The sequence below is a fragment of the Eptesicus fuscus genome, chromosome 11 (assembly GCF_027574615.1).
Source record: "Eptesicus fuscus isolate TK198812 chromosome 11, DD_ASM_mEF_20220401, whole genome shotgun sequence".
Lineage (NCBI taxonomy): Eukaryota > Metazoa > Chordata > Mammalia > Chiroptera > Vespertilionidae > Eptesicus > Eptesicus fuscus.
Genome location: NC_072483.1, coordinates 45,887,095 through 45,912,339, shown reverse-complemented (window position 1 = coordinate 45,912,339; position 25,245 = coordinate 45,887,095). Strand labels below are relative to the sequence as shown.

Here is a 25,245-nt window from a genome sequence, read left to right as displayed (position 1 = left end):
CTGGAGGACAGTGTCCTAGTGATGCTGGCCTGCTGTGTGGCCTTGTGAAATCCTTCTCTTCCCAATTTCCCAGATCAGTGCTCCTGGCCCTTTCTGGTGTGAATCGCTGTTCTCAGAAGCCATCTCCTGTAACGTGCCCCCTTGGATCGTGTCCCGCCTGCCGCACTACACTCATCCCAGAGCCTGCTGCTCACGGGAGCCCACCTAGCTGGCCCCGCTCAGCCAGGGCCTTCCTTGCAGCGCGGCTGTCCCCAAGTCTCTGCTGCAGCCAGTCAAGCCAGGCCCTGAGAAATCCCTTCTCAGAACGGCAGTGCTGGCTGTCAACGTGTGGAGAAAAGAAAAACCACACACTGCAATTTGGATGACTGCTGTTCAATGTAGGCCTTGGTGTTCCCCTTGAATACCGAGGAAAAAACTGCTCTACCTGGGAGCATGAAGTGCTGAATAGTCTGTAAATTTATCATTAAAAACAAATTTCTTCTAGGTGGTAGGTTGACATGTACTTAGGTGATTCTAAGAAATAAGGCTGAAGATCGTCTCCGCCTGCCTGTGTGTAACTTCTCCTTTACCTATTCCTGCACCTCCATCTGTTCTTTTGAAATGTCAAAGCCACTGCAATCAAGAGTGGGAGAGAAGCATTTTACTAAAAACTCAAACAACAACAAAAAGCTCAGTTCCCTAGTCTGCAAGACAAGAACCCCATCCACCTCTCGTCTTGGTTAGCGTATCTCTTTGCACAGTGGTGCAGACAGAGCCCAGCATCTTAATAATGGGTCTCGTTAAATTGCATTTTACATTTTGCTTGAGAAAAAAAATTAATGTGAATGTTCACATTATGTTCAAGCAATTATAATGTGTCAACATCAGAAAGCCTGAACTGATGAGTTCAAAAGACTGAAAATTGGGTAATTTAAGCTGTTCTACTTGAGAGGACATAAGAGATGAAGCAAAATGGAATTAGTGAACAACGTTAGTCTGTTTGGAGTTTTTTCAGACACTACAGAAAAATAAAAAAAAAGGCTGTGAAAAACAGATGTTGGGTGACTGACGTCCTCTTCCCCCGAGGCGTGGCGTGGGAATGATTCCTGTCGGAGCAAAACTGGCACTTTTGCTTTGAGGATGAGTGACAGTGTACTGAGTGCAGGTAATTGAACACTCCAAGCAAGAGGCACTGTTTGTTGTTGGGCCTCAAGGAAAGATTGGTGTTCAGATTGTTCTAAGTTAACCCATTCTCTCTCCACGTCTGATACCACGGCTGTACGGGAAGAGAAGGAGGAGCATGAAGAGCATGAAGGAATTGATGACCTTGATTGCCGAAGAACCAGCTCAGCTCCAGTTGTTAAAACTTAAAGATGTATAGACGGGAAGGAAACCCCAAACTCTCTCATTCCTGCAACATGGTGGAATTCTTGGATTTGGCACATGGGTCTGAAAGCCAAGAGATCATAGCAAGCAAGAGGAGAACAGTCAGCTAACCTCTCTAAACAGAGAAGAGTTCTAGGAAACATGGAGGATTGCCGGAATCTCCCGAAGCCATGTCGTCTATGTGAGAAAAGACCAAGAGACAGGGACATTATTCATGGGAGGACAAGCCATCTTGTTACTTGTTTTCACTGTACCAGAAATTAAAGAAGGCTGGGGCTTCAAGCCCTATTTACAAGAAAGAGATTCAGTTGGTTATGACGATTTTGATGGTCTAACTGAATCAGTGAATTAAAGAAATATTATCAGGATCAGATCATATATCAAAATGTCAGTATTGGGTATCTCCACCCAGTGCGAACCATTGTATCTGTTCACTGATTCCTATAAACATTTTTGTTCCAGGATATTTTTGCTTCACAACTCACATGGAAATTGAGAATGAGTTCTTTAGAACTAGATGATTAATGTGGGGGCTCCATTGACATAAAGAGATACGTTAATCATTTTATCCTCCCTTCAGAGATGAGGATCTGGGAGGAAGCAACTACCAGTACAAACAAAAATACATTCATCCATTTATTTACCAAACTACTTGACAATCAATCATTTCTTTAGTTCATTTTGGTCCCTACTCTTATTTTCTGTTGGGGATTTTTATATTGTTAATTAAATTGCAGTTGACATTCAATATCATATTGGTTTAGATGTGCAGCATAGTGGTTGGACATTTGTATGGCTTGTGGGGTGCCCACCCCACTTTGGTCTAGTGCCCACCTGACACCATGCAGGATGGGGAAGACAGAGAGAGAGTGACCTGAAGCAGCAAGTGGAGAATAACCTACACATACATCTTCCTTCTGCACACCCTTCTGCCATCCTTCCCCATAACTCTTCCTCACTCTGTAGAGCCGTTCATTGACAGTGTGGGTGGACAGAGAGAATTGGTAAACTAATTCTTTCTGGATTTTGTTATGCTCTCCATTTTGATTGGGGCAAATTATTGTATTGGAGGAAAACCTCAGTCAAAACAAGGGACAATGGAAGTTTCCAGAGGTAACCTGGACAGTCTGGATCCAAATTTGGTGCCTTGTTTCTAAAGCATAAATATGGTTTGGCATTTAGTTTTTAATGGAATTTGGTCTTTGCAGGCAAAAGGTAATTGAGGTCAACAAATTGTTCCTAATGCTTTCCACTTCACTCAATTGCATGGGGCCCCACAATCTACAGGACCCAGCAGGGAGATGTGCTTACAACCAGAAGGGTTTTTTCATCATCCCGGAAGTGGCTTCAAGTTTTTCTTCCTTTTAGTGAAGTTCAAAATGTCAAAGAAGAACTCAGTTTGAAATGAACAAGACCCAAGAGGTTTCACTTTCATATCAGAATAACTATTTTATTCTGTTATCTAGGCAATTGATACAGAAACCTCACTTTGCTGCTCTGGTACAAGAGTTTCTATTTTTTGAAGACTTGCAGCTCTACTCGATTTTTTTCATGTTGTCTGAGGGGCCAGGAAAGAAGAGACTATATTGTTATCCTGACCTGGAAAGGCCTAAATAAAAGTTTGTTAAAGTTTATTGTATCTCTAACACATTTCTAATAAGTTTTATAACATCTTGTTAAAAGTTAGAAGTTGTAGCCTGGCCAGCGTGGCTCAGTGGTTGAGTGTCAACCTAGGAACCAGGAGGTCACGGTTTGATTCCTGGTCAGCGCACATGCCCGAGTTGCAGATTGATTCCCACGGTGGGGCATGCAGGAAGTGGATTTTTCCTCCAGCAATTCTCATCATGGCTGTTTCTAGATCTCTCTCTCTCTCTCTCTCTCCCCCCCCCCCCCCCCCCGCCTTTCTCTCTGAAATCAATAAAAATGTGTTTGTTTAAGTTGTGGTTAAAAAAAGTTCTATGTTCAAATATTGTTAGGAAATACTAACAATTTTTTTATTAAACAAAAATAAATGGGTTTTGTTAATATAGAAGTTCTCATGCCCTTCATAGTCTAGTGTGAACAATGAATTTACACAAGTGGCTCGTGGATTCAAATTGCCACACTTTCTTGACCACAGAACCCTTGTGCCACACACATCTTGTAGACTAAAGTTTCATGGAATAACTTTTCAAAGCCCTGCCCTAACAGCAGCTCTCCAATCCCTTGTTTCTCTAGTAATAATCAGTCAGCCTGGCAAGAAGAGTGGTGAGACACTAGGTTTTTAGGAATAACTATGGGCTGATGGGAGCTTCTCTAATTGTAGAGTTAGGAGAAATAGTTTATTTTTTGTTTTACCACTTACTGGCTAAGTGATACTGAACAAATCAATATCTCTGATTATCAATTTCCTCATTGCTAGGAGAGACTAATTATTCTTACCTCACTAGGTCATTGAGAAGTTTTTGAAAACAGCCTTGCAGTTTTTGCAAAACATTAAATATATACCTACCATATGATGTAGCCATTCCCCTCCTAGGTATTTATTCAAAAGAAAGGGAAGCATATATCATACAGGAATTTTCATTGCAGCTTTATTTGTATTAGCCAAAAAATGGAAACAATTTAAAGTCCCATTAACAGGCATTGGATAAATTCTGATGAATCATAAAATGGAATACTGTTCAGCATCGAAAAAGACTAAACTATTCATACACACAACATGGGTAAATCTCAAAAACTTATGCCCAATGAAAAAAGTCAGACAGAAAGAGCATACATACCCCCTTGGATGGTGTGGCTCAGTTGGTTGGAGCATCATCCCATATACCAAAAGGTTGTGGGTTCAATCACCAGTCAGGGCACATACCGAAGGCAATCAGTATTTCTCTCTCTCTCTCTCTCTCTCTCTCTCTCTCTCTCTCTCTCTCTCTCTCTCTCTTTCTCTCTCTCTCTCTCTCTCTCTCTCTCTCTCTCTCTCTCCCAACCCTCTCTCTAAAATCAATAAGCATATCATCTGGTGGAGATTTTAAAAAAGCATATATGCCATATGATTCCATTTATATAAAATTCTAGAAAATGTAAATTAATCTCTAGTAACAGAGAAAGGATCAGTGGTTGCCTAGGGACCAAGGGGAAGAGAGTGGCAGGGTTGAGAGGAGGGAGGATTTGTAAGAAGGGATGTGTAAACTCTTGGGAATGATAGCTGCATTCACCACATTGTGCTGCATATAAAATTTGAGGTTGACAGCTTTTGCTTTTGTACTTTAAACTCGTCACTGCACTGCCTTCATGATTGCCTTTTTCCACTGAGAAAATGGCTGTCATCTTACCTTTCTCTTCAGTACAGAACATGCTTGTTTTTGTCCCCTCTGGCAGCTTTAACCTTTTTTTCCTTTATTACTGATTTTGAGCAATTTAACTAGAATGTGCCTTTGTGTCATTTTTTTTTCTTGGGATTATTAGTAAGTTTCATGGAGCCTTTTCTTGTGCTTAAGATTTATGGTTTTTATCAAATTTGGAAAAATTCTTAGCCATGATTTCTTCAAATATTTTATTTCCCAACCCTCTCTCCTCTCACCTTCAAGAACTTCACTTACATCTATATTGCCACAGGGAATGATCCCACAGCTTGCTGGTCATTTGTTTAAAAACTTTCCCTTTGTTTTATTTTGGATAGTTCCTATTGTTATCACTTCAAGTTCAGTAATCTTTTCATCTGCAATGTATCATCTGCGTTTAATATCATCCAGTGTATTTTTATTTTACCTCAGACATTGTAGTTTTTGTGTAGAAGTCTGATTTGAGTCTTTTTAATTATTATCTTCTACTTTTAAATTATGTGAAATATTAACCTGGTCCCAAGGCAGTAGTGTGCTAGTAAATATTTAACAAGCAGATCCCTAGGAATAAAAGCCCTAATTTTGGCAATTTCTATGGTGTAAATATTACCACCATGATGGATTTCAAGCTACCAATGCTACATTACCGAATGTAGAATTTGGGGGCTGCAAAGTAGCACTGCGTGGTATAGTATTTCTGTCATATCGATATAATGATTTCAGTAGCACAAATAATAGTTAATTGTGACAAAATAGAAATTGATGATTTTTAGGATTTATTGTCTTTTAAAATATAATTTATTTAATATTAAGTTTGTATAATTTAATTTTTAATAATGACTTTAATAACTGGCTCACAACATTCTTGAAAATTTGACATTTGGCTCATATGAGCTGGTGTGACCTGGCTCCAGGACACATTCGGTTTCAAAGCCAGAACCGCATCGCAAAGCACTCAGCAGAGGATTGCCCTCATGCCTATTCTCTCTCCCTTGCTGTATGGATAACCATTTTTATTAGATTTTGTCTCATCCTTTCCTGCTTATTTCTGAAAATATAAGCACACACTATTATGTATTTCCTTACACAAAAGGTAGCACACAATAAACACTGTTTGGCTCCATGTTTAGCTTAGAATTTTGATTCCAGTTAAATTGCAAATCCTTAAGGGAGGCAAAGAGGTGGTATTTAAACTATTACCAACATCACATTTTAGTAGCCATTACTATTTTTGAGAGCTAAGACATGTCTGAATGGAACCAGAGAGTTTCATTAAGAACAGGGATAAAACCAGTAATCTGAGTGCTTCATAGACAAATGTCACAGTTTTACAGGGATCAGAGCAGTGAGAACCAGGCCCTGGCACATGCCGAGGTGGTGAGGTGGCAGGGGTGAGTGCTCTGAGCTCCCACCATAGAAATCCAGCTACTTTCATGGATTTCTACCTCCCTCAATAAAGGGGGTGATTTTTATTTTAATGTTTTAGTTGGATTTTTTCAGCTAGTTAAATGTAATAGGGCGATGTGTATCTTGTGAAAGTCATTCCTATAATATTTACAGTACTTCATGGCCTTTAATAGGAGTCCTGGTAAAGCATCTGAAAATCCAAATACCATTTTTAGTAATTGTCACACTTTGGATTGTGTTTCAGTGAACTCCAATTCCTAGGAGTTTAAATTTTATTTCTTTAAAATGTAATCACAGTTACTTTTCCTGAAGATGTTTTTATAGGAGAAGGTGACAGAGAAGGAGGAAGAAGACACAGAGAGAAAGGGAGCAGAGGACCAGAAGCAAAGGCAAAGATCAGAGTAGTTGAAGACACTGGTAATGTCTTTTATTCACCAAACTTGTAGCTGAACAGACTTGGCAGGTGACAAGGAGCCACTTTGTTCACATAGCCAGGAATTGTGCCTGGTCTTAAAAAATATTTTGGTGCTTTTTTATTTATTATATTCTTGAGGGTAATAGTAATATTGTATTTCTGACAGCCAACAGTCACCTCTCTGGAATCATAGAGACATTTCTCAGGGAACAATTTCTCTTTATGTTTGGGGAGCTTGCCCCCTTGTGGATTAATAAAATATTACAGTCCACATTTTCAAAGCACTCCAAAATTGGATCTAATTTGTGACGATGTCTAAACTGCTATTCAGAATGTTGGAGAAAAACAAATAAGTACATATTTTTTAATGTAATTTCCCTGAGATTCCTGGATTATTTGTATAAAAATTTTGGTGGAGTTTATGGATTTTCAAATCATAATCTTCCCCCAACCTCGAAATAAATGATTTAAGGATCCAAAACTATAATAATGGTTATAAAATATTATGTTCAGTGCTTTCTAAGTGCCTTAATATAATAAAGACATGCCTCTTGCCACACTCATCAACATGCTAAGAGGCAGGTTCTATGCAGTATTAACCACGTCCCAATTTACAGAAAGACTTAAAGCAGTGGGGAGCTCCTCCACGCCCGCCCCCCTCTTACCCACCTGCCACAGGAGGGAGCCCCTGCAGCTCTTCTTGACCTACTGCACTCCATCAACTGGCCATAGTCGATTACACCAGAGATAGCAGATCAAGCTGGGTTACCCAGGTTCTTTCTCCTGGAAATTTGGAATTGGACTTCATAGAGAGCCCTCACTCTAAGCTGGTTACTTGAGTGGAGGTCATATAAGCTCAACAGCTCCTTGTGAAGAAGCATTGTCTGTCATGTGCATAGAGAAACAGAACAATGTGACCAGGAGGAAGAGAAAAGAATAAAGAGGTTGCACAAAGTGAAGCAAAGGACAACGTTCTGTTCTTGGCCCCAGTCCCTCAGGAGGCCTCCTACTGGTCAGTGACTGGGCTTGTTGAAATAGGTCTTTTTCTCTATTAAAAAAAAAAATGTATATAACCAAGTCACGTGAGCAATAATGTGTAAAAGTGAAACAAATCTAGTGTTATCATGAAATAAAATCTGAAGTTAATGTGGCACATTGAATGATGTGCATAATTTTTATTGTACTCCATGGCAATTAGGCTCAAATAGGGAGCAATTAATGAAAATGACTGTAATTATTGCCATGTCAACAAAGCCAAACCAAGCGATTCCAAAGTCAGCTGCAGGGAAGAAAGTTTAGAGACAGCAGGAATTTGATCTGCAGTTCCTCTGAGGGACCCCGGATTTGAAAACCAGAAGGTCAGGTCCTTCCCTTGCCCCTACTTCTCTAGCAACAATAGTTCAGGTGGCCCACGAGGTCCCAGTGGACAAGTGTGAGAGCTCATCTTCCTGCCCTGCTCCTTCCCTCAGTGCCTCTCCAGGAGGAGAAAGCTGTCATTGACAGGCTATGGAAAGGGCTGCCTCTGCGTGTGTGTCTCTCCTTTCCTCAACATTAGATGGGTGAGCAGGAGAATTTGAAGCTGGTCTCCGGAAGACCAGCTTGCTTCCCATGGTGCAGGCTCCTCGCCTCTACAGCTACCATTCACACAAGGCATCATCAATACCATCCAGTCTAGCCCACCTGGGGCCTGGACTGACGATGGGGGTGGAATCCTCATGCAATGAGAAGTGTGAAATTGTAAATATCTCCATGCAAATTGAAAATTGTTCCGTGTACATATCTATCTTCCCTGGGCAGCTGGGGTAGGAGCATGTATGACACATGGTTGAGGTGGGGTTGGATTTTGGCTGTTGAGAATGCTGGGTCCCAACCAAATCTCACCCTCTCAATCTCTTCTCCAGTGAAGTAAGACAACCAAGAACATTCAGGACAGTTACCCAAGGCCAGAATCCTAGAGTCCTGGGACCGGTTTGGCTTAAACTAGCCAGTACTTACAGGGAGAAAAATTCAATGATGTGGAAATATTCCATTTTCTTCTTTCCACACAAGGCTAAACTAATACCCCAAATTGAACTTGAAACAATTAGAGGTACTTTTGTGTTAATAAATATATCTCAGATGTTTTAGATGTATTACTTCCTTTAAATTTTTTATTAATTTGAGAGACAGAGAGACAGAGACAGACATCAATTTGTTATTCCACATATATATGCATTCATTGGTTGATTCTTGTGCCCTACCGGAGATTGAAACCACAACCTTGGCATATCAGGATGATGCTCAAACCTATGGAGCTATCTGGCCAAGGCCAAAAATGTTTTGTTTTTTTTGGGGGGGGTGTTTCTTTTTTTTCGGGGGAGGTGGTGGAGGTGTATCATAATTAGCTATGATCCTGGCATAGGAACAATAGGAATATTATGGAAAGGACCAAGAAGGGTTTCCTTGGGACTCATTCAGTATATATCATTGAAGAACTACCATGTGTCATGCATGGTGTTAGGCACTAGAGAAAAAAAATTACAAAATAATGTCTGTCTGTGCTCTTCAAGAACTTAATGGATCAGCTACTCGCCATTACCCAGTGTGATGACTTAGAGGAGCATAAAAAAAAAAACCCAGGCTATTCCTATCTGGAACATTTTAATAACCTTCAAACATTTTATACAGATAAAGTTGGATTAAAATAGACATTGAGAGGAATCTAGGAAAGAAAGGATGGAGGTGGGAGTGGGAAGAAAATTGTAGGAAAGGGGAGGGTTGTTGTCTCAGAGCTGGAGATGGTGCGAACACATGCATCTGAGGGCTGTTTTTAAACACTGCCTCTGAATCATCCCTCCAGCCTCCGCCCTCCACTTCCCACTGCCAGCTCACCCTCTTCCTGAGCCACCCAGATCACCATTTCTCACTCAGAAAGAATGCAGTTTGTATAGAATCCCTACACATTGCTAGAATACCTTCGTACAATGGACAGAAGCTCTGTGTAAAGATGGGGAAATCTTAGGATGTATTCCTAGAAGTGGAATCGCTGGGTCAAACAACAGATCCATATATATATATATATGTATGTATGTGTGTGTATATATATATATATATATATATATATATATATATATATTTGTAAATTCTATATTGTTTTCCATAGTGGCTGCATCAGTCTGCAGTCCCACCAGCAGTGTACTAGGGTACCCTTTTCTCCACATCCTTACCAGCACTTGTTTGTTGATTTATTGATGGTAGCCAATCTGGCAGGTGTGAGCTGATATCTCATGATATCTCATTGTAACTTTAATTTGCACCTCTCTGATGATTAGTGACGTTGAGCATTTTTTTCAAATGTCTCTTGGCCATCTGTATGTCCTCTTTGGAGAGGTGCCTATTCAGATCCTGTGCCCATTTTTTAATTAGATTATTTGTCTTCCTTTTGTTGAGCTGTATGAGTTCTTTGTATATTTTGGAAACTAACCCCTTATCAGATGTGTCATTGGCAAAAATGTTCTCCCATACAGTGGGGTTCCCTTTTCATTTTGCTAATGTATTTTTTTGTTTTGTTTGTTTTTGATGTGCAGAAGCTGTTTAGTTTGATATAGTCCCATTTGTTTATTTTCTCCTTTGTTTCTCTTGCCCTACGAGATGTATCTGTAAACATATTGCTACAAGAAATGTCTGAGGTTTTGCTGCCTATTTTTCTTCCAGGATTTTTATGGTTTTGTGACTTATATTTAAGTCTTATATCCATTTTGAGTTTGACCCAGCGATCCCACTTCTAAGAATATAGCCTAAAACTTGGAAACACCAATCAGAAAGAAGACATGCACCCCTATGTTCATGTCAGCATTGTTTACAATAGAAACAGCCCAGATGCCTATCAGTAGGTGAGTGGGTAACAAATTAGTGTACATTTACACCATGGAATACTATGCAGCTGTACAAAAGGAGGATTTCTTACCCTTTACGACAGCATGGATAGACACAGAGAATACTATGCTGAGTGAAATAAGCCAGTCAGAGAAAGACAAATATCACATGATCTCATTTATAAGTGGAATCTAATTAACATAATAAACTGATGAACAAAATAGATGCAGAAGCATGGAGGCATGGAACAGACTGTCATATCTCAGAAGGGAGGGGAAATTGATGGGAAGAGATTAACCAAAGGATTTATAGACATATATGCATAACTAATGGACACAGACAATAGTGTAGTGAAGGCCTGGGGTGGGGCAGAGGCTAGGAGGAGGGAGGTATAGGAGGGGAAAATTGGGGGACAGCTATAAAACTGTCAACAATTAAAAAAACATTTAAAAAAGATAGAGAAGTTGAGGTGCAAAGAGGTTGCATGACTTCTCCACATGACACAGTTCGTAAGAGACAATGCCATAATGCAAACTCACATTTTAAAATTATAATTAAGACATATGTGTTGCTTTTTTAAAAGTAAAAAAATATAGACATGTGCAATATAAAAGATAAAAGTCTTCCATTCTCTGCATTCCACATTGTTTGCGGTATATCCCTATAGGCCTTTTCCTTGTATACACAAATGTATATTTACACACATGACAGATCACCGTATACTGGTATGTGAGCATGCATAATTTTTACACAAGTTGGCATTGCTCTGTAACTCACTTCCCCTAACAAGGATATCACGGATAGCCTTCCTTGTCCGAACCTATACATTCGTTTTACCTCTACGATGCATATTCAGTTTAATGAACATATTCTAACTTGTTTAAGCATGTCCTTGTTGATGAGGATGCCCCTGCTTTTTTTTTTTTTGAAATTCAGTATCAGTGTATTAGTGTTTTCTCATGATTGTCTGCATGTGAGCGTTTACATTTAAGCCGTGCGGAGAAATTCTGAAATGAAAACTGAAGGCTCTTATTCTTTCACCCTCCATTCTGGGTGGGGTTGTCACTTTTGTTTTTTGTTCTTCTGGTCCTTAACATTATAACTGAATTCGATTCAGATGGTTATAGCTTTTGATTCACCTGTTTTGGAAGATACTACTGTCTGGCTTTAGTGAGAGCTGAGAAGTTGAACCTATGTTTGCTATCTCCATGTCCCTCTTTTAATTGTTAGCAATAGTACCATTTTTAAGTTTCTCAGGTTAATTACATTCCTTCTCTCTAAGTCTGTCTTCTGTGCCTTGTTAAGGGTTTTAAAAAATGTAAAGCCCCATCTCAATAAAACTGTAAAGTGTAAACATTATACATTGTAGTGCCAAGTAGGATCCATGGAGAAGGAGGTATTGTCTGGGACTTATCCATGCTGGCAGCTCAAAGAAGAAGCTCTGAGCTCCCATGGATTATCTTTCTATTTATCTTTCGTTTCCTCCTGGGCCATACTGGGCTTCTACTGGTTTTTGTAGACCATGTCCAAGCTAATGGTCTATGCCAAAGGGCTCCATATTCTCCAAAGCCTATAAGAAGCATGAAGGGCTGGGGGAAGACAGAAGTTCCATTGTGTCCCCCTGAGGGGACATGGAAGTCCTAATAGGGCCACTGAACTGCCAGGGACCACGGGTTGCATTCAAGGGGCTGCCAACGGCAGAGATAGGCTAAACCATCAATTTCAGCTCTGAAGTGGAGAGCATAATATTCATAAGGGCCCAACAGGACCAGACTCTATGCAGGGGATCTAGGTGCAAAGCAGGAATTCTGATTAGAACCACATGTGCTGATCTGAGGCCTCCTTATTCCTGAGCCACAAGGTCACCTGTTCCCCGACCCCAAACACACGGACACCATTTTGGTGAGGAGCAGGAGAAGGGATAAGAAATACAATATAAAAGGACTATTTGGACCAGAAGAGACTAATATGTTGATATTTGTCTAGTTTGGTTATTTCTACCCACACACCCAATGAGAAAGAGACAGGAAGTACACTAGTTCATGAGACAGAGACTATTGTTCATTAATAGAATTCTTTCAGTTAGGTAAAGCCATGGGAATAAGTTCTGGTTTAAAAAAAACAAACAAAAAACAAAACAAAAACAGCCCTAGCCAGTTTGGCTCAGTGGATAGAGCGACTGAAAGGTCCCAGGTTCAATTCCGGTCAAGGGCATGTACCTGGGTTGTGGGCACATCCCCAGTAGGAGATGTGCAGGAGGCAGCTGATCGATATTTCTCTCTCATTGATGTTTCTAACTCTCTAACCCTCTCCCTTCCTCTCTGTAAAAAATCATTAAAATATATTTTAAAAAAAGGGGGGGTGGTAGTAATAAAACTCATTTCCTAGCTTGGTTCATAAAGATCTTTCCTGTGTTATTATTCAATTCTTTTCTTTTTCACATTGACCTGGGAAACCATTATTGAAAATGGTGGAGCCACACACTAGTATGGAAGGCGGCAGGGTCCTTGAAGATCGAAGAGAACTGCTTGCCAACCTGAAACACCCGTTTTTGGACTTTGAGGTTGTGTGTCAGTTATCTATTGTTACATAACCAACCACTCCAAAATGTAGTGGATTAAAACAACACTTTATTATCGTCTGTATCATTTTTTAGGGCTCAGATGGATAGTTCTCACTTGGGGTGTCTCATGTGGTTGAAGTCAGGTGGGGGCATCTTTCTTTTGATCTTAACTTGTTCACTACCTGGATCCTTTACTGGCTCTAGGAAATATATGAAGAATTCAATTTCCCAGGCCCTGTTTCCAGTTCAGTTGGACTGGGATAGAGTCTGGAGGTTTGCATTTTAACCAGCATTTTTTAAGGAGATTTTTTTCCTCTCGTTAATGCTCCCCATTTCCTAAATCCCTAATTACCAGGAGAACAGAGGTCAGCCCCTCTGTAGACCTAATAGATCTTCCTTCACCCAACTCTGTATTTCACCACCCACTTAGAAAACCAAGCATTTTATCAGTCACTAGGAATTGAAGTTGTTCTTTTAGTTCTGTCCTTCAAAGGGAATAAAAGAGACACTGCTTTATTCAGATGAGCATTGATCCTTTTTCTAAAGACCATTAGGGAGGGAAATTGTGACAGAATAGGCTGCTCAATCATTAGTAATATCTTATGTTGTGAGTGGACTGACTGGTTGACCTACAATTACTTTAAATCCAGAATCTAAATCCTAATCACAGAATAAGACCCATGACACGGCCTTTTTTTTCTTTTTTCTTTTTTTTTTTTTTTTTTCTGCTTTGATCTTAGTTACTCCTCCAAGTTACATTGGAGCTCAGCTCCCTTACTTAAAATTCTCAGCTCAGGTAGCTACGCAGAAGAGGGGTTACTGGGTCATATGGTAGGTCTTTGTATTGTTAATATTTTTTAAGGAACTGCCATACTGTTTTCCATATTGGCTGTACCAGTTTACATTCCCACCAGCAGTGAATGAGAGTTCCTTTTTTTTCACAACCTCTCCACCACTTGTTATTACCTTTCTTGTTGATAACAGCCATTCTAACAGGTGTGAGGTGGTATCTCATTCTAGTTTTGATTTGTGTTTCCCTAATAGCTAGTGAAGTTGAACGTGTTTTCATATATCTGTTGGCCATTTGTATGTCTTCTTGGAAGAATTGTCTGTTCAGGTCCTTTGCCCATTTTTTTATTGGATTGTTTGTGTTTTGTTGTTGAGTTGTATGCTTTTTAGATATTTTGGATATTAACCCTGTATCAGAGGTGTTGTTTGCAAATACTTCCCATTTGTTTGGTCATCTTTTTGTTTTGTTGACAGTTTCTTTTGCCGTGCAGAAGCTTTTTAGTTTGATATAGTCCTATTCATTTATTCATAAAGATATCTGTACCCTATTGTTTCTTGTGCCATTATTTATGGTGGCCAAGACATAGAAACAACCAGTGTCCTTCAACAGATGATTGGATAAAGGAGATGTAGTACATATATACAACGGGATACTACTCAGCCATAAGAAAAGATGAATTACTGCCTTTTGCAACCACAGGGATGGATATTGAGAATATCATGCTAAGCAAAATCAGATGGAAAAAGTCAAGAACCATGTGATTTCACTCATATCCTATATAATAAAGAGGTAATATGCAAATGGTCATTACACCGTGACTTGGAACGACCAAACAGCAGGAGGGTGGGGCAGCGAGCAGCCCGGCGGCCCCCTGAGGCAAGCGGCAGTGAGCTACTCGCGCACGGATTTGTGCGCAGGGCTCCTAGTGTGGGATATAAAACTGAAAGCAACAAATGAACAAACAAGAAAAACAAAAACTCATAGACACAGAAAATAGTGTGATGGTTACCAGAGAGAAAGGGTTGGAGGAGGTAGAAGAGGGTAAAGGGGATCAAACATGTGGTGATGAAAAGAGATTTGACTTTTGGTGGTAAACACACAATGCAATATACAGAGGATGTATTATAGAATTGTACACTTGAAACTGATACCATTTTATGAACCAAGGTTAACCCAATACATTTAATTACCATTTTTTTTTAAAGTAAAAAAATTCTCAGCTCATGTTTTCTGCAACTCCTCCGGGCTTTTCTGTTCCTTGCCTGAGATAAAGTTTCTCCCATCCCCACCCCACTTCATCCCCCGGCCATGCTACATTGTTATCCTCCCTCTGAAATAGCAAGGTGTACAGGGAGGAGCAGGAACTGAGGAGTGAGGAGGACTCTTCAAGGTCTGGCTTTGGCACTTCCTAACCATATTAATAGATACATGAAGACTAGTCACCGTATCTATAAGATAAAGTTAGTATTAATCCTACCTCATAGAGCCTGTGCTCCAGGCACCCTCTTTCTCTCAGTTCTGGGAAGGAGCCATGCCCTCTCCTACCACTGGGCCTTTGCACAACTATTGTATCTACCTGGAACACGGTGCCCTTGCCCACTCCTTACCCTGGTAAGTGTCTCCCCTTTCTTCAGGTATCAGTTTAGTGGTCATGTCCTCAGGGACTAAGCCCATGTCCCTGTCATACCACCATGTACCTCACCTTCAGGGCACTGCTCACTGCTCTACATTTATATTGGTTTGTGAGATTATTTAATAACATCCATCTCCTAGGATACACTGCAAGCTTCCTGAGAACAGACACATCTCTTTCTCTCACCATTTTATCTCCAGCATCCAACACTCAGTGAATATTTGTGGAATAAATGAATGAATAATAGTCATGAAAATAAAGGAGACCATGCATGTTAATCACTTACCACTGTTTGTTATTATCAATAATATTATCTTCCCCAAAGCGGGTTTTAGAATGTCAACCATCAGGATCACAAGGACAGTAGGAGGTAAGGTATACAAAAGCTGCTTGTAAATTGTAAAGCGCTAGACAAATATTAGCATTTTGTGGTCATTGACATCCCTTAGCTCTTTTTCCTGTGGACACCTCGGTAATCCACCACCCCCCCCGCCCCCCCAGCCTCTGGGACACGTGTACACACAGAGACAGCTGTGCTTCTGGAACCCGACCCGTTCCTGGTTTGACTATGAAGTCCTCAGAGACAAATCACAAGCCCAACAGCAATGTCACTGGCAGTGGAAGAAGTGATGCATTTTAAGGAAATGGTTTCTTCAAACTCAGACACAGAGGCTCACTCTTGTTATGATGGAGCGAGCGTTGTCACAGAGAGTGAGACAAGAGCAAAGGGGTTGAGACTGTGCGGGACCAGAACACTGAGTGGTTAAAGTGGCTGCTCTCAGCAAGGGCATTGGGGCAGCCCTAGCACGGTGCCCTACAGGGGGCAGCAGCTCATGGGAAAGGGTCAGGCACCAGTCCTGGTGCAGGATCTGTTGGATGCAACACGGACACAAACGGGGTCAAGCACATTCCAGTCAACCCCAGCGGGATGCTTACCTGTGGTTGAGGCCACAGGGACTTCAGGGGAAGGATCATTGCAGATCAGAGATGTCCGCACAATCTTTGACAGTCTTGCCATTACGTAGTGAAGTTAGTCTGTGTTCTCTCCCCTCAAATCTGGTCACACTCTAGGACCGCTTTGGCCAATAGAATTTGCCAGAAGTAATGCTGTGCCTATTTCTGAGCCTCGGTTTTAGGGCACTAGCAGCTTCCAAATTCTGAAACCTGACACGTTCCTGGTTTGACTATTAAATCCTCAGAGACAAATCGCAAGCCACTTGGAACACTCTCTCTGAGGAAGCCAGACGCCATGTAAGAAATTCACCTACTCCGAAACCTCCCTGAATGGGGCTAGGCCCTGACCTGAATGGTGAGCTTAGGTGGAGAGAGGGAGGGGAGAGAGGGGGGGAGAGAGAGAGAGAGAGAGAGAGAGAGAGAGAGAGATCACTGAGGCACTATGCATGAAGAAGCCACAGTTATTTGAAACCACTGCATTTTGAGGAAGTTGATTATGCAGCAATAGATAACTGAAAAGTGAGCTACTGGCAAGAGACAGATAGGGACGCCAAGCCCCATCAAGGCAGGTGACAATGTTCAGGGAAGTGGTGTCGTCCTGCAGGGAGATTGAGCTACTAGGTAACAGCTGAGTCCCAAGGAGGAGAAGGTTAGAGAGATGGTTTAAGGCTACCTGACACCCAGCAGGTCCCAAGACACCGGACGCAGTTAACACAAGCCCTCCAGAAATTGGGGCTAAGCCAGTCGCCCTGCTTCCTGGCCATGCAGGTGACTGACTGAGAAGCTCCCAGGGCCTGAGCTGGAGGTAGGACCACTCAGGAGGAGGAGGAGGGGAGAAGAGAACATGGGAAGTTGTAAAAAGATAAGATGAAACAATGCAAGTGTTGTTAAGAGCTGTGAGTTCCAGTAAGTTTATGAGTTCCAGTAAGTGTATTAAAATAAATTATTCATCTTTATAAGACTTAGAGAGTGTTTATATTACTATCATTACTATGACAACGATAGTAGATTGAAGAAAATAACTTTCTGTTCTCTCTCTTTTTGAAAAAATTCCTTTATAATGTAGAGTCTACTATATTATAGGGGTTAATGTGATTTTGTTCCCAAAATCCAACTTTTTTTTTTTTTGTTTTTCTTTCTTTTTTTACCTTCTTTGAGTACCTTCTGCTCCTGGATATCATAGGAGTGAGACATGAAACAGAATTTCAGACTACTGAGATCCCAAGGGAGGTGGAATTCCCAGGACCACACTATTTATATGAAGAGTAGGCCTGAAGAAAGGCTAGTTTGGTTCACAGTATTAAACAGAATTAAGAAAAAACAAAAGAGATTTTTGTATAGCCTGTATTATTTTGCTTACTAATCTACTACAGTCATTTTCATAAAAATAATTTTAATTAAGCAAGAAACAATTTCCATAACACATTAAAATAATGCAGAATTTTCACACTCAAGCTTCCAGATGCAGTACATGCCAGCTCTGTGGGGAGTTTGTTGTATTGCTTCTCCTTGTTTTGTGACCAATCAAGATGAAAATACTCAAGGAATTTGCCAAGTTTAAACTATTAAAACACCTTAAAAATGTTTCAAGGACACAGCTGGTATGGGTCAGCAATTGAGTATTGACCTATGAACCAGGAGGTCACAGTTCAATTTTCAGTCAGGACACATGCCCAGGTTGCGGGCTCAATCCCCTGGTGTGCAGAAGCAGCTAATCGATGGTTCTCATCATTGATGTTTCTCTCTCTCCCTCTCTTAAATCAATAAAAATATATTTTAAAAAATGAAATGAAATGTTTCAAGCGGTGGAGCATATACTTTTCTGTTGATGGGAAGAATGTCAGAGAATTTGTGACTATTTAGAAACCACCACAATCATATATTTTACTTTTCCTACCTTACTAGAAACATTTACAGGCCTCATCTACCATCTATATTAATCGGGGTTCTACATAGAAACAGATCGATTGTATAGATATGTAATATTAAAACAGAGAATGTGGTATAGGAGTGGTGTGATGGTTTGGGGCAAAAGTAGGTTTACAATTGTGAGTACATGAAAAGTTTATTCTTATGTTATTATTTATTAGTTATTTTATTAGTTATTTGTATTATAACTGTAAACCTACTTTTTTCCCACCCCTGTGTATATAAAAGGAAATATAGTATAAGAAATTATCTCACACAATTCCAACATCTGCAAGGTAGGCGGCAGACTGGAGACCCAGGAGAGCCAATATTGTAGTTCTAGTTCAAAGGCTGGCAGACTTGCTGTAGAACCAGGAAAAGCTGATGTTGCAGATGAAGTTCAAATGCAATCTGTGGAACAGTCTCTCCCGCTCAAGGGAGGCCCAGCTTTTTGTTATATTCAGGCCTTTACCTGATTAGATGAGGCCCACCAAATTATGGAGGGCAATCTGCTTTACTTGAAATCCACTGACTTAAATATTAACATCATCTAAAACACCCTCATAGAAACACTGGTTGACCAAATATCTGGGCACCCTGTGGCCTAGCCAAGTTGACACATAAAATGAATGACACCATCCCTATACCACATTCTCAGTTTTTAAAATTCCTTGTTTTATTGCCATATAACTTTCATACTAAGTATCTTATAATTTAAAAAATTTAACTGCAGTTAACATACAATTTTATATTAGTTTCAGGTGTACAGCATGGTGGTTAAATAACTTACCAAGTTATTAAAATATCTTACCAAGTGACTCTCCCCCTGATAAGTCTAGTGTGTCTACCTGACATCATCTATACTGATTGCAACATTATTGACTATTTTACCCATGCTATACTGTCAGGCATCATTTCTATAGTTTGTCACTAAGTATCCTTTAAAATTTTGTATTCTGCCTTCCTGGTTTTATCAGCACTTGGAGTCATTCTCCCTAAATTACTGTTTGAAGGGACTGGAGGGTCCCATATATTTGGTCCTATAATTCTCAGTTCCTCAAGAGACCCACAGAAGTAAATCTGCATTCTACTAGAACTACGTAATGTAACGCACAAGTTCAGGCTTGGAGAAATAACCTCTGTGGTCTCTCGGTTTAAATCATCAGAGAGCAGCTGAGGTAGTAACTCCATTTACGTCTTAATGCAGATCCCAGGTCACATTAGTTATCCTGTTTCCGTGTCCCTGACACTCATTATTTGCATCTATATTCCATTGTTTCCTGCTGGACTGCTTCCTGCCTCACGCTAATTACTGCCCATTGTAGAGAGCTCTCAGCCAGTCAATAATTACACAAAGTTCAAGCTGTAAAATTCAGGCGTCCTGATGCAACCACACAGAGCAGAGCGTCTGCGTCCATTTCTGCTTCTAGTCACTATCACAGAGAACAGGCCATGTCGGCGTGGCAGAGGGGGTGGCTCCCATGTGGTCGCCTTCACAGGGGGCGCAGAGCCTGGGTGAGAGCTTCTGTTTGGGTTTTTTGTGGTCAGAGAAGTGCCATGGACATCTGTGGCCTTCGGAGGAAAAATGATCTTCCGGCCTAAGTGGTACCTGGGAAACTCTCCCATTAAGCAAAACCCTGGCCCCTCGCTCAGGAAGGCTTTCCTTCAAAGCAGCTATTTTTCACTAGAGCTGAGAGGCTGTTTGTTTCCAATACCTGCTTTGGAATCCCCTGGGCTAGATGTTCAAGGGCAGATTTGGGGGCCTCTCCGAGACCAATTGAGTCACAGTCTCTAGTTGGAGGGCTGGTCTCAGGCATTTGAAGTGTGTGTGTGTGTGTGTGTGTGTGTGTGTGTGTGTGTAAATCTATGTGTGCATATGTGTATATGTATATGTATGTATATGTATATATACACGTGTGTGCATGTGTGTACACATACACATACATATACATACAAACATTTACCGTTTAATAATTCTTTAGTGTGCAATTAAGTGACATTAAATATATTCACATTGATATGAAACCATCACATCCATCTCCAGAACTTTTCATCATCTCAAGCTAAAATTCCATATCCATTACATAATAACTCCCCATCCCTCCATTTCTCAGCCCCTAGTAACCTCTACTCTACTTTCTGTCTCTATGAATTTGACAGTTCTGGGTACCTCACATAAATGGAATCATACAATACTGTCCTTTTGTGTCCAGCTTATTTCACTTAGCATAATGCTTTTAAAGTTCATCCATGTTGTAGCATGTGTCAAAATGCCATTTCTTTTTAAGGCTGGATAATATTCCAGTATATGTATATAGCATATTTTGATTATCCATTCATCCATTGATAGGCTTTGGGTTACTTCCATCTTTTGGCTATTGTGGATAATGCAGTTATGAACATGGGTGTACAAATATCTGCTAGCATCCCTTTCAATTCTTTTGAGTATATAGCGAGAAGGCATTTTCATGTTGTTGTTTTTTTTAATATATATATTTTTACTAGAGGTCCAGTGCATGAAATTCGTCTACGGGTAGGGTCCCTAGGCCTGGCCAGTGATCAGGGCTGATCCGAATCTTCTGGCTGCAAGCCGGGGCCTTCCTTCATTCCGCATCGCCCCCTGGTGGTCAGCGTACATCATAGTGATCGATGGAACTCCTGGTCTCCAGGTCAAACTCCCAAGGGGACACGTAGCCTTTTATATATATAGGTTGATTTCAGAGAGGAAGGAAGAGGGAGAGAGAGACAGAAACACCAATGATCGGCTGCCTCCTGTACACCCCACACTGGGGATCCAGCCCGCAGCCCGGGCATGTGCCCTGATGGGGAATCGAACCGTGACCTCCTGGTTGATAGGTCAACACTCAATCACTGAGCCAGCCGGCCAGGCAGCATTTGCATGTTTAACAAGCTTCTCTAGTGAGCCTCTTCCAAAAGAATTTAACAGTCACTAGCTTAAAGCCTTTACTAGAAAATTGTTTTGTCAACTCTTATGCAAATGTATCTTGAAAATTGGTTTTGTTTAAAGGAGAATGAATGAATGAGTTTTCGCACCATCTCTTTTCTTTTGCTACTCCTTCTTGCACACCATGTTTAGGTCCTAAAACCCTGACACGAATCTCCGATGGTGAGCCCTTTTCTTTTCTTTTCCAAGTTATCCTCAGCACAGTGGTCAGAGTACCCTTGCTAAAACACCTCTTAATTTCTCAAAGCCACCCCAGCTTCTTCCAAAGCTTCTCAGCAGTTATCATGACATAAACAATAAAATTCAAACTCCTTAGCCTGACTTCCACAGCCACGCACATTTAGGCTCCATTCATCTGTTCAGCTACATCTTTCCTTAGAAATTCTTGCCTGGAGCCCTCAGAGTATGATCCCTGCACCATCAGCATCACCTTCTCCCTCTGCCTCAGACCTGTTCCATCTGGAAGGGTGGGGCTGTGGAACCCAGCGACTCCAGTTCTAACCAGCCCTCCAGGTGATTCTGCGTTTGACAACCACTGCTGGAACCAATGAACTCTTCCCAAAACACGGCCAGCTGTGAGTTTGTTCTCTGCTATCTCACCTGCCAGAGGTTACCTCTCTATCTGCTCCGAGTCATGGGCTACCTTCTCCACATGACATCCCCTGTGGGAAATCCCTCTCCCAGATCTGCCCTGGGATGGACCATTTGGCAGTTGATGCTGACTGGCTTGTGTCCTCTGTCATGCACATGGCAGGTAGTGACCTAATTGTATTCATTCGAGTAGATTTGCTTTATCTCTAGTGAATTTAAAAGGCAGCTGAGGAGCTTCTCAGATTAGTCCCTTCAGAACAGTTAGAGCGCATGTTGCCAGTCCCAAATTATTGATGAGGATAACCAGACCCTTCAGACAGAAGTCCAACCGCAACGTACAGGCCCTGAACGGAAGGCGGGTAGTGTGAACTGCAGGGAAAGTCAGTCAGGTGGCACCTGATAAACCTTTCTTTCAGGAAATGACTGGGGCTCAGCTGGAGCAACAGATGGGGAGTGGGGGTGGGGAATCAGATCCCTCCTGCATCCATCAGAGGGAAGGGCTGGGCCAAAGCCCAGGTGCGATGCTTTTGTTCCCAGCCGGCTCCCTGTGGGTTTATGGAGAGGTCTGAGAGCACTTCCCTTTTCTTCCAAGCTTTATGGCACACACAGTCTAAGGATGCTTATCTTCCTTGCTGTTGCTCAAAAAGGAATAAATAGCGAATTTTGCATAGAAAATCTAGGAGGGTGTGCCGGGTTTAATTAAAATGTCTACAAAGCCTGTGAGAAGGAGCAGTGGGAAGGCAAGATTTAATTTCCCCCCAGATACTGAACAGTCTCCATACTCCATGGGGAATGCTGTTACGTGTTCATAATGGGAGTATCTTTTTGTTCAACTGCTGCCTACTGCACTAGAAAATGAGGAGGAAAATGCTTTTCTACACACAATTTGATAAGAGGATTCATTAGAAATACTGTTGTAGAATTAATAAAATGTTGAATGATTTTTCCCATCATTTTTCTTCCTATAGTTGGTTAATGAGGATGAAAAGCAATTATTTTTATAATACATTTTCATGTAATCGGTGGCTAAGTGTACTGAATAGAGAAATAATGAATGTATTAGTTTGCAATGAATTTCTTTGAAAGGAATGAATAGAATTGGAAAGATTCTGGAGGATTTTACCTTTTAGGCTATAAGCACCAATTCTCCCCCATCAATCATTACCGTAAATGTACAATAGGTGGTGTTATTTCTTTAAAAAGCCATCATTCTTTGAGAGTTCTGCATTCAGGATGAGTTTGTTCTGTTGCTTTAAATTCACAAGCGGCATACAGCGACAGGAAAAGCATGTTTGTTTTTTTAAGTTGGACATTTTTAGCTATCTAGGCTAAATGAGAAAAACCATCATTTAAAATTATGCTACAATTTCTTGACATATGAAAGGAAGCCGTTTTCACTAAATAAAATTCAAAAACTACTGAGTACACATGGGGAAGGGGGTTGTTGCTTAGTCTGTGTAGGAACATTTTTTAAGTCCTCTACCCAAGAAGCTCATGAAGGAATAACCTCCTGATGTTTATAGATTGTGATCACAACAGCCAATAACCATTTAGAACCTTCTAGGAAATTGCTCTGGTCTGTGTCTGAAGACTCAATAATTTCTGGGTTTGAGGAAAAGATCTCAAGTATTCATGAGAATGTTTGGAGCGCTTACTAGTTTCCATTTGTCTTTTCAATGAAACTATTTTCACTTTTACATTTCACTGTGACATATATAGCTGCAGGGCTCTGCTCCGCGTTCCCTCCCCCCCCCCCCCCCCCCCCCGCACCCGCCCCCAACACACACACACACACACTATTTCCCTGAAGATCTTTCTGCTCTTGACCAGAGCATTCTGCCTGGGGAGCTGTCTGATTCGGGCCATGTTTGGAGTTACACAAAGGAGTGCCCATGGTATTCCTGGTAGGAGATGATAGAACAGCGCTGGCATAGTTTCTATTCCTTGTAGAGGGGAAAACTCTTCCACGATGAGGAGAAAAATTGGGGTTGCTAGCTTGTCCTTTGGAGATATCAGACCTTGTGAGGTCTCTGTTTTCATGTATTCTGCACAGTTTTGTGAAAAGAACTTACATGTGTTAGCTCTGTGAATTAATTCTAATAATGCTACTTTAGTTGTTCTCATCTTCATATTTCAGAAATGCGTTTGGGTTTCTCTTTCAAACTTACTTTCATACCTGGCTCTTGTCCGCTTCTCTCCTGAGACATGGCCATCCATCTTCAATGACAAATAGTCTACTGAATCCGAAGTTGACCATCAGATAGGAGATCTCCGAAAGACTCCCACCAGGCCAGGTGTCAATTTGACGGGAAATTTCCCTGCTGCAGTCAGCAGCCTGCGAATCAAAATTTCAGTTTGTGGCGTAGAACTTGACAGGGACATTGTGAAATCTTGTATTACTAACGACTGTATTCATGAGTCACTTTGTTCCACCAAGCCTTGCATTCATAATCCCGTGCTTTATTTATGTGAATATGCTTTCCATAACAATACGCTTATTTCTTTCCTTCCTAAAAAGGCACCTGGTCCCTCCTGTCTGTCTCCACTTTTCAATCACTATAACTACCATCCTAATTCAGACCTTGTGTTTTCCCCTGGGCACATCCCCCACCTCCTCACACTGTTCCATCCTACATCCTCTCAGCAAATTAATCTTCCAAATCGAAGCTCTGTCATAGCATTTGCCCTGCTTGCAAACCTTCAGCTTTTCTCTGTCGCCTGATGACTTGACACTGGCATCCAAGGCTCTGCATGCTAGATCTGTAACCCACTTTTCCAGCCCTCTCTCCCACTCTCTCCCCCCAAAACTTGCATCCCCTTCAGCCAAAGGAGACACACGGTGGCCTCCCCCATCCACATCTTTGCTCGTGTGCCCACAGCAGGCTTTGGCACACTGTGCCCTGTGGGTTTCGTCTGCAGCCTGTTTCTGTACAGCCCATCAGCTAAGAATGGTTTTTACATGTTCCAAAGGTAGAGGGTAAGAATATGCAACAGAGACAGGATGTGAACTGCAAACATTAAAATATATTTTACCTCACCTTTTAAAGAAAATATTTGCCAACCCCTGCCCTAGAGAACACCCTCTCTTACTGCTGCCATTAAAATCACGTTTTCACCGCAGGCCTGCGCGAAATGCAGCCTCACTCCACCCCCTTTCTGCCCAGCTGCCCAAATGCCTCCCTTCTTTACACCCCTTAGGGCACTTGCGGACTCTCTCCCAGCTCTTGCTTGTCTGTTATACGGTAAGTATATGTGTAAATTGTTATTAAGCTGAAAGCTTCTTGAGAATAGAAGCTGTTTTTTACTGTTTTTTCTTTTTACAAATTCCCTCCAGCATTCCAGCATCTAGTAAAACAAGTTATAGACCCAATAAACTTTCTAAGTATTTGGAATTCAATTTAATTAGGGTCAAATAAATATAAGCCATTTCCTGGGTTCCTAAGCATGGATGAGAGTTTTTCTCTTTGCTTGGGGCTCAG

The 25,245-nt window shown here is 41.1% G+C and overlaps 1 pseudogene; it reads left to right on the top strand.

Annotated features, from left to right (window-relative positions):
- Window positions 1-951: 951 nt before the first annotated feature.
- Window positions 952-1,700, top strand: LOC103283498 (protein Mdm4-like; annotated as a pseudogene).
- The last annotated feature ends 23,545 nt before the right edge of the window (window positions 1,701-25,245 follow it).